The sequence below is a fragment of the Gorilla gorilla genome, chromosome 12, assembly GCF_029281585.2.
Source record: "Gorilla gorilla gorilla isolate KB3781 chromosome 12, NHGRI_mGorGor1-v2.1_pri, whole genome shotgun sequence".
NCBI classification, from domain to species: Eukaryota; Metazoa; Chordata; class Mammalia; order Primates; family Hominidae; genus Gorilla; species Gorilla gorilla.
In genome coordinates, this window is record NC_073236.2 from 64,206,291 (window position 1) to 64,219,587 (window position 13,297).

Consider the following 13,297-nt stretch of genomic DNA (forward strand, 5'->3'; position numbering starts at 1 on the left):
ACTTCATTCAGCTTCTACCTTCCCCGTAGCAGCAGTATCATGCATTTGTTATATAAATATATAAAAACATATAGTAGCCATGAAGAATATAAAATTATTTTTTGTAAAATATACATAAATGGTATCATATAGCACACAGTGTTAGGCAACTTTTTCTACACAATGTACTTTGTTGGAATTTATTTTCATTGCTATATGCAAATTATAGTTCAGTCATCTTAATTGTATTATGATATTCTGTCATAGGTAATACACCAATACTTATCTGCTTACTTATCTGGTTTCCTTCTGATGGACATTTGGGATGTTTCAAATATTTTGTGACTCTAAACAGAGCTGAAATAAATACTACTCTGTCTTCTAGAGTACAGTTACAGGACTTTGTCTGATGTATTAACCTATAACTGAAATTACTGGATTGCCAAATTCTGGGTTCCAGTTATTAGGAAACAGGTATCCAAGGTGACTGAACCAAATCATACTTCTATTTGCAGTGTTTGACAATTCTTGTTTGTTTGGTTTTTTATCCTGGCCAACAGGAATATGTCAGGCTTTCAGCTTTTGTCCTATTGAGAAATGTTAAATGGAACCTCAGTGTTGTTTTACATTTCATTTTCCTGTTACTTATATTTTCATATGCTAATCATCCATTTATGTTCTTCTTTGAACATAAGGAACACTTGCTCCTCTTTTTTTATTGCATTGTTTGTCTTTTTCTTATTTTGTAGAAGCAAGTCTTTCTGAAAAAAAAGTAGAGTTTACTTAATTTATTACTCCACTTTTGTAATTAAATATGTTGAAATTGTCTTCTATTGTGTCAATTTCTCTTTTTAAAAACACAAACTTTTAAAAAAGTGGTCTTTATTGTACTGAAGTTTTAGTGTTAATATAGCCAGATTAATTAAACCTTTACAATTTCTGCTTTTTTGTATCTTGTTTATAAGTTCTTCTTTCCAAGGTCATATAGGTACAATTATTCTTGTAGTGGTATAAAGTGAAGATCTAATGGTATTTTCCAGCTATGGAAATTTCCATATGGAAATAAAGTTCTCCCAGTTCCACTTATTGAACACTCTGTCTTTCCCCCAGTGATTTACACTGCCTCATCTACTTTATGCCAAAGACTTTTTTATACTTGGAGTTGTTTCTGGGTTTTTAATTTTGTTCCATTGAGCCATGTGTCTGTTGCTGGTCTGTTGCTGTCTTACTTGCTTACTGTCTTATTACTGTACTTCATAGTAAGCCTGTATCACTTGTAGGTAAAGTTCTTTGTTTCTGCTCTTCTTTTTCAGAATTATCTTGGCTAGATCTTGGCCCTATAAACAATTTAGAATCAATTTGCTCATTTCAATGAAAATGCCTATTGATGTTTTGGTCAGAATTGCGTAGAATATATAAATTAATTTGAAAATGATATTGTGTCAAATAGCTTCTATGTCCTCCTTCAGATTCACACTTCTCTATCTTAATCTTTTTTCTAGAAGACTGACTTTTACTCAATTATTTTTCTGTACAGTTTCCTGATCTATAGTGTGTGGATAATAAAAGTACTATTATAGAATTGATACCAGGAATTAATATGCCTAGCACATAGTAAATGCTACAAAATAGGCTATTAAATTAATGAGTACAATATCTCAAAAGTTAAAGGACAGAATAATATCTATTAAAAAGTACAAGGAATTGTGAAACAAAAACAATTTAGATGTGAATCCTGGACATGAAAAATCCCGGCATAGAAAAAAAAAAAAAACAGAATCATCAGTCTTGGAAATGTCAATATATCGTCCGAAATTTAAAATATAAATCAATACATGGGATAAACTCTAGATTGGAAACTCTTTAGAGATAATTGGTCAGCTGGGATATAGTTTGTTAGGAATCACACAGAACTCTAAATCACACAGAGAATCACACAGAGAGCTAAAAAGTTGTTTAAAAAACGAATAAGGTGACATGTAAGGCAAGTAAAAGTTTTCAACACAAATTAAATAGGGAATTAAAAAGTACAAAATAAAAGAAATGACACATGGCAGAAAATTGATACTATAAGAAATCATAACAACATGTTAGAATTAAAGTAAAACATGAGCTTTATGTGTATAAGAACATACAGGGTGCTGGGCAGAATGAAATAAACTCACAATCAGAAATATTAATTAATTAATATTAATAGAGTAAGAAGGATAAAGAGAAATTCTCAAAAGTTAATAGAGAAAAAGGAAAGAACAATTAGACTAACAAAAGACATTTCATTAGTAACAACAGATGCCAGGAGATATAGAACAACATCTTCAAAGTTAAGAAGGAATATCACTGTCAACCTAGAATCTTATACCCAAATTATTTTACAAGAGGGGAAAAAATAAAGATATTTTCAGAAACATAAAAATTATTAGCATTTACCTTTTATAAACCCTTGAAGGAGTTACGAAAAGATGTACCTTAGCAAGTGGAGATGTAAATTCACAGGGAAGAAAAGGGATGTAAAAAACAAGGAGCAAAAATGTCAGTAAAATATGTTGATAAGTCTAATAAAATAATTTGGGGAGAGGGTCAAAAAGATGAAGCTAATATAAGGAAGTGGTAGATGTCAGTGAGGAAATGATACACATAAGGCCTTTCTCTTTTTCAGACTAGGGATGAGTGACAATCACTTGGAATAAGGCCATAAGTATGCCATTTGAACAAGCCATAGCCTTAGCCGGTGGCCTCATCTTTTAGTAACCTTCTTTTCAGGACGGAGCTCCACTCTGATCATTTCTCAGGCACAGGGTGCTTTTAAATCCCATCACCCTTCAGGACTTGACCCACTTAAAGGGGTAGAATTCTAAGCATATCTTCCGATTTTTGGATCTATAGCTTCATAGCTTCATCTCCTGTTCATTACTGTCTTGTTCATGGAAATGCTTTTTTCCATTTTCATGTATACATTTATATATTTACAGTTTATTACTATTTTGGAGCAGAGGGAGAATTTCAAGCCAAAATGCGTAGCACATACATGCTTCATTGGCTGGAAACTCCCCCAAGTCTCTGTGAGATTACCTGTGCTCAGCTTAGCATCACCACCACCTACTTCCATAGACTCCCTGCATCACCAGTAAGAGGCCAGGAATGACATTTCCTGGAATCTTCTGCTTCTTGTGATCTTAAGTTGATGTCAGTCAATGGGAGGAATTTGCCTGAGAGGGAAAGGCAGAGAAGTGAGAAAGGCCACACTCTCTGGAAGTACTTGTAGGCAGAGGCAGAAGGCAGATATAAGGTTCTTAGCAGCTGATTCAGGATACTTCCTTGTAAATGACCTTCTTTGGTGCTGTGGGAACCTGAGATAGCCCAGCGGTGCCCTCTAGAGAATCTCTCACTTCAGAGCTGCTGGCTGAGATAGATGGTAGGAGTTTCCTAAAATGTTCTGATATTTGAAACAGCTTTCAAATGATTGCTTCAGAATTTCTTAGGTTGGTAATGCAGGCTGGGGTCATCCCAAATGACTTCTTTAACCTTTGTTCCTTAGCCCTACAGACACCTATAAAAACCTCAAATGTCCTGCTTTAAAGCTTCAAAGCCAAAGTATTTAGAATAGATAGAGAAGTATGGTTGCCAGTCTCTAAGATGGCCCCTAATAATTGCTTTCTCCTTGTATTCATGATTTTGTGGAGTCCCCTCCCACATTGAATCAGAGATGACCCTAGGTAATCCATAGAATAAGGTGGAAGGGTTGATGTGTGACTTCTGAGGTTACATTCTAAAAGGCACTGTGGCTTCTGCCTTTTGGAAAACTTGCTCTGGGGGAAGCCAGTTGTCAAGCCATGAAGACACTCAAATAACCCTCTGGAGAGGCCCACCTGATGAAGAACTGGGGCCTCCCACCAACAACAGGCACCAACTTGCCAGATGAAGGCGTGAGCTGCCTTGGAGTGGACCAGTTCCAGGCAAGTCATCAGATGACTTAAACCCCAGCCAACAACTGACTACAACTTCCTGAGAGACCCCAAGCTAAGAACTTCATAGTTGAGCCACTCCTAAATTCCTGATCCATCAAAACCATGAGACATAATGAGTGATCATTGTTTTTATAAGCTACTGTTTCTGTTTTTGTGGGGGTAATTATACAGAAATAGGTAACTAATACAAGTGGCTTCTATTTTCCTCAATAAACTCATCATTTTTATTCACCCCAAATTGTCTTATATACCTATATAGTCACTGAACAATGAGAGTTAAACCTATTGCCATTGTTTTGCATGGAATTATTTGACAAGCCCAGGCAGCTTGTGGTTTTTCAAACTGGTTGACAATTTGCAGCTGGAGAGTTGTTTGTATCTGTCAAGATTATCAGTACACCCATTGCTTATTCACCTTGTAGAAACAAGATGGCAGATTTGAGAGTGTTCAGAATATAACTGGCTTGAATTCCATCTTTACTATTTTCTGGCTGTAAAATCTTCAGCAAATTTCTAAACCTTTCTAAATTTTAGTTTACTTGACTATTAAGTATGAATAATAGTACCTACTTACCTGGTTTATAAGCAGGTTAAATTTTAAAAGTTATAAAAACTTACCTCATAGTGTCTGGCATTTAGTGATCATTTGCTAATAGTTTCTATGATGATGGTGATGAATTTAGACTATGGTGTTTGATGTTCAATGCCTCCCACGAATCCCTTCATGTGTCAGTTATCTAGTGTTGTATAATATACCACCGCCAAATTTGTGTCTAACAGCAGGTGACATTTTATTATCTCTCAAAATTCTGTGGGTTTACTAGGATCAGTTGGGTGGTTCTTCTGCTCCAAATGGGACTTCAGTCATCTGGGGGCTTGATTGGGTTGGAATATACAACATGGATCACTCACGTGATTGTTCTTATTACTGTCTGTTGGCTGGGAGCTCAGCTGGGCTTTTGATTGAAGAGTCACACATGGCTTTTCCATTTGGCTTGGGTTTTTCACAGCATGGTGGCTAGGTTCTAAGAGGCAGTGTCTACAGAGCAGAAGTAGCCAGAAGCAGGAAGCAAAAGCTACTGATTCTCTCCAAGGCTAGGTCTGAAACTGGCACAGCATCATTCCTGCCAGGTACTATTTGTTAAGCAGCCACTGAATCTGCCCAGAATCAAGAAGAGACATAGACTCTATCTGTCAATGGGCAGAGTGATGGAGAATTTTTCATCATCTTTAACTCACCAAACTTCCCAATTTCCTTTCCAGATATCTCCCCAAAATCCCTTAAGGTGTACCTACTTAAGTCAAGTAAGTGTATTGCCTTTTCCTAGCTGTTCCTTGCTGCTCTGTCCAGAGCAAGCCCAGCCCTCTCCACAAAGCTTTACTTAGCTATCTCAATTCTCTGGGGGATTCCTAAGACAGACTGTCAGGACTGGCCATTGATCAGGGTCTCATGTGCAGTTTTATGACGTCACATTTGCCTGTTATTTGGCACTTTTCAGGCTTGAATCTTCATTTCGAATGTCATTTCTTATTGAGTGGGTTTAATACTTGGCTTCCTGCATAAGCCTGCTATAAGTCAGTCTTTCCATGAATCAGTGCTTAGTAAGTGTTTTCTGATTTGAATGATGCTATGGGGAGGCAGTGGTGGAAGGGAATTGATATTTGAACACTCAGAGTCAAGCATGATCCTAAATGTTTACATCCATCATCTCATATATTCTTCATGATCATCCTGTAAGAGAAGTATTATTATTCCCATGTGACAGAAGAGGACGCTGAGTACTTAACTTGTCATGCTTAGTACAACTAGTAAGTGGGAAGTGGGAGAACCAAGACTGAATGCAAGTCTATCTGATGGCACGGCTTTCATCTTTCATTGGCATTGCTCTGCCTGCAACTCCCTTGGAATAAAACTATCTGGGAAAAGAAGGGGAAACTATGTGAGTAACTAAGGACTGTGGTTTCTAGAGCACTTGAGCCATAAACTCCCCGTGGTGAGGGCGTGCTCTTGTCAGCCTCACTGTGTGCAGGCATTTATTTTGCTTGGGACCAAAGCTAAACATTAACCCACTTGAGCTTTGCATTTCCTTTCCCATTTTCAAACTCCCATGGCTCCCAGTGGCTTTAGTCATGTATACCCTATCTATTATTATTCCCTTTTTAACTGTTTCTGGGCATGATGACTGCATGTTTGCAAACACCGTGGCATATTTGTGGTAATTAAACTTCACACCGACGTCTGGATCCAGGGCTTCCACAGGCCTCATGGCTCCAGCATTGCCTGGGAGCCCCTCTGTATGCCTTCATTTGAGGAATCTCAAGTGAGTGCTTGTGGCTCCTTCTCCCCAGCCTCAGAGGGGAGAAAAATTGCTGGCCAGGCATTTCCAGAGGGCTTCAAGGGGATCAAAGAGAGAAAAGCAAACACTGAGGGAAAATGTGCTATTTATTCTTGGAACAAAGTTACATTGGCAGCTTTCTCCTCTCCAGTAATACTTGTTTTCCTGAAAGGATTACACTTGCATTTGCTTCCTCCCACAGGATTTAGCTGCCACTCAGCTCATGACCTGTAACTTCTATCTCCCGCCCCCTCCCAACCACGCTTTCAGTTTTCTCACAGGCTGGGCAAAAATTAAAGAGATTAAAATCATCCATGAGAAAAAGTGGGTTAGTGCAGCTGCTGCAAATACCCTGCGTCAGCAGCCCAAGTCAGCAGCTCAAGTCAGCAGCTCAAATAAACTTGGCCATGTGAGTAGTGTTCCTGGGCCACAGACAGGGAATCCCAGGCCTTTTGGGGCTTCCTCCTTAGGGAAGGAACGAGAAGAAGGATTAGGCTGAGTGGCGAGGGCTGCCAGGTAGAGGTGTCTTTCTTTGGGAGAGCAATTCCATTTGTGTTTTTCATGGCCATTTCTGCTTTTAATTAACTAATTAAAGAAATTCATGGGTGGTTTTATGGCACAGTAATTTATCGAGATATTTACCTATGTCTTGGTTTCTTCACTGAGGGTACTCTTTGCCTCACAAAGGTAGCAAGACCCTGTCATGCCCTTGTCTTTGAGAGCTGTTTCGTTGCGGGGCTGAAAACAGATTTTCCAGTAGGAGACATCCCTATTTCTGTTTTTGTTTTAGCTCCCTATGCACCTTGAGGAGAATCATGCTGCTCTGTGATGGGCAGGAGTGGGAGCTTTGTATTTCTGAAGGTGTGTGTGCACCCTGACTGGAGACTGAGGGAGTCTCTGAAAATGAGAGAAAGAACAGAGTCACTGGGGTGCCCTTGAAGTATGATCATCTGGACCTTGCTTTCCAACAGCACCAACAATGAGGGCAGCTGAGGGGCTGAAAGTGGCACTGGGGTAGAAATAACTAAACATTAAGGTCTGTGACCTTGAGAACCTCTGTGAAAAGAATCCCCAGGCCCAAGCCTTAGAAGAACTTGCCTCAGGGCTCCATGCTGTTTTGGAAAACAAGCCTGGATGTGGTGACCAGGTAGACAAAGTCTCTTTGCATGCTCCGCGTCATGCACCTCTACCTGACCCTGGACTTCCATCTGACTCTGGGGGGGACATGCCCCAGTAATAACTGAAATTAAAATTTTCTATGAAATGAATAGAAAGCTCAGGGCAAATTATATTAAATTAGAGAAGTAAAAGAAGCATGCATTTCTTGCACCCTAATCATGTGGTAGGTGGAGTGTGCAAACTTGAGACAGAGAGATGAACAAGAACCTATTGACCTCACAGGACTCGGATCTGGGAGACGTAACAGGGTGCAGAGCTCTACAGTGAAAATGTGTCACAGATGCCCAGGACTCAGGTGGGGTTGCTGCCTCTGTTTGGGGGCAGACAAAGCTTCCCAGAATTGCTCACCTTTGTCCTCAGTCTTAAAAGATGAGCTGGAATTCCTTAGTGGAGGATGGGGGTGGAGTCAAGAACATTCTGTACAAAGGTACAGGAGCGTGAAATAGCATAACCTGTTTGTGAAACTGCAAAAAAGTTGACATGGCTGAAGCAGAAGATGGGTTGGTACTGAATGGTTGGGAGAGATATGTAGCGGCTGACCCTGAACGATGTTGCAGCCCATGCTATGGAGACGTGATTTTATTTTGTAAGAGGTGGGCAACCCCTGAAGCATTTTAGTGATGCGAACAGATGTGTCTGTTACCAAGCAAACCCAGTTAAAGAAGGTCACAGAGGAGGAATGATCACAAAGGTAGGAGGGGATCTAGGAAATGGAGAAGCACAGAAACGAAAGGAGGAGGGGGTGTGAAGAAGGACGTGGCTACAGCAGCAAGTACTGCAGGGAGATGAGGAGCATTAGCAGGAGGCAGCCATGGGGGACTTTAATGAGGGCAGTTTCAGTGGCGTGTTGGGGACAAAAACCAGACTACCGTGAGCTGAGGATTGAAGGGGGTTAAGAAAGTGAGGCGAGCGAATACCATTTATTTGAGAAGTTTGGTTATGAAAAGAATGAAGTATAAATAAAAGTATCTGGAAATAATTAAAAATTATTAAAATATTTATTAAATTAAAATTAAATAATTAAAAAGTCAAAAAACAATATATGTTGGCATGGATGTGATGAAAGGGTAACAATTTTACACCACTGATGGGAAAGTAAATATGGAAAACAGTACGGAGATTCTTTAAAGTTCTAAAAGTAGAACTACCATTCAATCCAGCAATCCCACTACTGGGTATCTACCCAAAGGAAAAGAAGTCATTATGTGAAAAAGACACATGCAACACATGTTTATAGCAGCAGAATTTGCAATTGCAAAGATATGAAAGCATAGTTCCATATCTTTGCATATTTAAGTGCTCATCAACCAACCAGAGGATAAAGAAAATGTGGTGTATGTACATCATGGAATACTACTCAGCCATAAAGAGGAAGAGAATAATGTCTTTTGCAGCAACGTGAATGGAGCTGGAGGCCATTATTCTAAGTGAAGTAGCTCAGGAATGGAAAACCAAATATTGTATGCTCTCACTTATGAACGAGAGCCAAACTATGAGGATGCAAAGGCATAGAACAATATAATAAATTTTGGGGACTTGAGGGGGAAGGTTGGAAGGGAGGTGAGGGAGAAAAGACTACATATTGGGTACAGTGTATACTGCCCGGGTGACAGGTGCACTAACGTCTCAGAAATCACCACTGAAGAATTTATCTATGTAACCAAAAATCACCTGTACTCCCAAAATAATAAAATAAAATAAAAATTAAAGAAAGAACAATATCTAGAAATGGGTCCAGAATCTTGAAGGTTTATTTAATAATTATTTATTTATTATTATCTAATAATTATTACTTAATATTAAATAATATCCTTTAATTATTAAATTTTACTTAATTATTTAATAATTATTGACTAGTAACAATGATTTATTATTGATTATCAAATAATAATACATTATTAACATAAACATGGGGGAGCTTCATGTATGTTCAAGGCAGAGGAAGGAGACAGTGGGAAGGCTAAAGAGAAGGAAAGAGGAAATAAGGATGAGGAGGAAAGGCCTGGCAAGCAGGGGCTTTGGCACAGAGAAAAGCCCCCCAGACCAAACTTCCCATGTGCCCAGGGAGTTTGAAGTCGTAGGAAGCTCTGTTGCCCTGCACATCTCATTACAAGTAAACCTTATGCTTCTGGGAAGTATAGCAAGCCATTTAAAATAAATCAAGAGTATTGTATTGTTAATACATTAATCAAACCTGCTAATTTAACAGATTCCCAGTGTGGACTAAAAATGAAGCAAGTGAATCAGCCTTTCATTTATTAGCTCTTCTTCTGTTAGGATCAAAATCTTAGATTCTTCATTTACATCTACAGTAGATCCCAAACTCCATCAGATGTGTTCAGACACAGGAGACCGACTGGTTGCTGGTCACAGACACTGGTTTAAGCAATGGAAATCACTCTGATTTGGGCACTGGGGACATGAACACATTGCCATCCAGTTGGTTTGATTAGATCTAGCATACCTGTGCATAAGGATACCGTGTTCTAGAATTTGCAACCATGAAATCTATGAATCGAAGAATGGATTAAAAGCATGAACTATGCGGGTTTCAGAAATTTGGGACCCCTTCAATAATCTGTTCTGGTTAGTGTACACTCTTCAGGGAGATTAAGAGCTCGGTATGATTTGTTGTCTGTCCTGTGTTTTGCCCATTTATCTTTCAAACCAAATCACTCTTAGTTTCTCAGGTTGACAACTTTCACAGAGTTACAGAAAATAAGTCTTTGAGGAATTTGGAAGAGTTGCAGGCAGTCTCATAATGGAACCCTAACATAGGGCTCAGTGTCCAGTTCAGGTATGCTATGAGGTTCAGCTATTTTAACTCAAAACTTATACTTTATTCCAAACTCTTATGTATCCTTTTTCTCTAAAAATGTATAGTTTTGTAGACATGCAGAGTAATTTTTCAAACAGTTCATGAGATTAAAATGTAGTGTGATATCTCAATTTTATAATGAGAGTCAATGGTATTTTCAATATAAAAATAGATTTATCTTATTTTAAAAATATTTATCTTATTGACAACTTTTTGCGGCCTATGTATATTGTGACTTGGGATCTAACTTGAATTTTCTTAAAGAACAACTATTAGCATTTTCTCTAGGCATCTTTCATAGTTCCATTGTCTCATTTTTTATCATTGAAATCTCTCAATTTTACAGTGGTTTCCTGTTGGTTAGAAAGAGAGTGTTGTGTATGGATGATTTGTTTAAGTTCTGTTTATGCTTATTTAACCTTGTTAGCCAAGATGACAAATGTAGAAGAGGTGTCAGCCTGGGCATGAGAATTCCCCTATAGAAAATAGAAAAAAAAATAAAGAAGCAAATTTTATACTAAGCTATGTTTATGGTTTAAATGGTGAATATGTTTTGATTAAAAACCTATCGTTAATCAGAAGAAATGTTGTATTGGGCAGCAGCAACTGGCTAGAGAAATATTTTGATTTCTACTCTATTGCCCCAAGCAAGACAAAGTGTTTGATCCAGGAGTATTTAAATCTCTATTCTTCTGACTAGGGCCTGTGAGGAAATAATTCAACAAGATAAACCCCCACTCCACAACAGAACAGATAAAGAGGTACGTAATTGATGTTTTTTACTCAATATTTCATCCTTTTCGGGCACATTACATTTAAAAAGGTGAGAGAAGTGATGAGAACATGTGGAAACTTAGCTGTGTGGCTTATATTCCCTGGAGGTCTTAGTTCCATGAAAAGTTCTTTTGAACGACTGACGTGTGCTCCTGGCATCCTCTCATATTCCTTTGTACAGGTAAAATTTTGCTTTCTGAAAAAAAAGACAAGGCCTGGAGAATGTGGGTTTTTATAATTTGGTTGTCTACATCTGGAATCTAGGACTGCAGAGGGGGTATAACTGTCAACATTGATTTATTTGGCAATTAAATGCATCCATTAGACCTTATAAAAATTTGGCAAAAGGTTGGACTATAAATAAGGCATACTGCATTCTTTGACCTTTGGTGTCTAGGCGATGTTAGTAGCTAATACTATCAAATGACTAGTTTCATTTCAGCAGGCTGTCGTGGAATGAATGAATGTAAATGCCACTTGGTTAATGACTATCCGTGGACCTTAACAGAAGTCCCATTACTTTGCCAGGAAATGTAATAGCAAAAGTGAGATAACAGGAGAAAGAGATAGAGAGAGAAAGAGAGAGAGAGAAAAAGAGAAAGGTTGTCCTCATTTCTCCAAACTAACATTTTAAACAAGTATACATTTTCTTTTCAAGTTCACTTTTGTTAAGATGAATAGATAGGAAATAACTGTAGGGCAAAGCATGAAAAAAAATTTTCGGCCTCCTGATTTTCCTAAAGTGACATCATTAATGGTGACACATTGGTGTCTCTGTCTGCACATCCATTAGCCTCTCATCAGGCCATGAGGCAATTTCCTTTGTCTTTCATTATTCGCTTTACATGCCTGCCTTGCTCCATCACTCCTGGAGATCATTTACTACTTCTGGAATTAATAAGAGCTGGAAGTTTGAAGGTTTCTTGTAAATAGCAGTGCCATAGTGGAAGCAGGCAAGGATTCTGGTTTCAATCATTTGTACTTTCTTGGGACAAAACCAGATTTCCTACCTTGTGGGGTAGGAAAATCCCCACATCCTACCACATGAGGATGATTTCAGTCACTTACGGCAGAGAAAAGTCCAGGGATTTTTGTCTGTTTGACATTGTCTTAATACTCCACACACAGGAGAGCAGTTTTGATGTTCTCCTTTTCCTGGTGACGTTTGAAGACCATCTATTACTAGACTGAGCTCCTTACTGTTTGGAATTTGTCTCTGCATTTCCTACAGAAGTGGCTTTCAATCCTAACAGCACATTGTAATTATCTGGAAAGGTTAAAAAAAAAAGCCCTACTCCTAGAGATTCTGATTCAATTGGTCTGATCTGGAGCCCAGCTTGTGATTTCAGAACATGCCCCAGCTGAGAGCTGAGTGTATCGTGCAGCAAGGTTGCCTATGGTGTCTAGGACAGTTCTCTGTGAAGGGCAAGCAGTCTCCAGGAAATGACAGTTAAGCTGAACTGCATTGATAGACACACGGGTTACATAGTGCCAGATGATTTTGGGTGAGGACATATCGGGACATATTCTCACTGCAAGCATCTTGTGGTGCCTTTGGCAGCTCATCATTTTTGGGTAAACCATAGGAGTCTAAGGGTTTCACCTTCGCTCAGCTGGTGACTCAGTTTGTTTTTGTTTTTGGCTGCCTTTGGGTGTTGTGCCTTAGTTTGTTCGTCAGTAAAATGGGGGTAATCAAAGTCTGAGGTTGTATTTCTGTTTGAAGCAAAAACTAGTAAATATTTGCCACAATGAGCTTTGTGTAAAATCATCAAATTACTGCTATGCAAATGCAGATGGAGTTTTGGAAGCAGAAGCAATAGGAATGTGGCTAAAGTCTTGTCTAACAGTAGCTGATTGGTGGTGCTCAGTGGTGACATGGGTGGAACACGATCCTCCTATCAAATCTTGTCATCACGACATTTGTGCCACTGAGGGAATGCCACAGCCTCCACTCACTGAGCATTAAAACTATCACATCTTCTTTGTATTAGCTGAAGGGGCCCTGGCTTCTAGACTTTTTCCATGAACTGGATGTGCTGTTGGCCACAACATCAGTGTAGGGGGATTGTGGTTCCCTGCTCTGACCACCAGCGCCATGGGAGCCCTGTGCACTCTGCTGGCATTACCTGCCCACATCTGCAAGGCTGCTCACACTGAGAGCCCCAGCTATCAGCCTTGGGCCGAGAACCGGGCATGAAGTGGTTACTTGAGATCCTGAGCTGCAGATCCTGGTTTCCTGGGATGAA

The 13,297-nt window shown here is 39.1% G+C and overlaps 1 protein-coding gene across 3 annotated transcripts in view; it reads left to right on the top strand.

Moving 5' to 3' along the window:
* Window positions 1–13,297, top strand: part of EVA1A (eva-1 homolog A, regulator of programmed cell death) — a 155,648-nt gene that overhangs the window by 70,294 nt on the left and 72,057 nt on the right. The window contains exons 1-3 of one of the 3 annotated variants that reach the window (XM_031008369.3): window positions 7,920–8,150; window positions 10,142–10,256; window positions 10,978–11,038. The exons of 1 other annotated variant lie outside the window; for it this stretch is intronic. The gene's annotated coding sequence lies outside the window, so the exon portion shown is untranslated. Of the gene's footprint in view, window positions 1–7,919; window positions 8,151–10,141; window positions 10,257–10,977; window positions 11,039–13,297 lie in introns of those variants that run through there. One more of the 3 variants, XM_055378155.2, reaches the window with a different exon arrangement.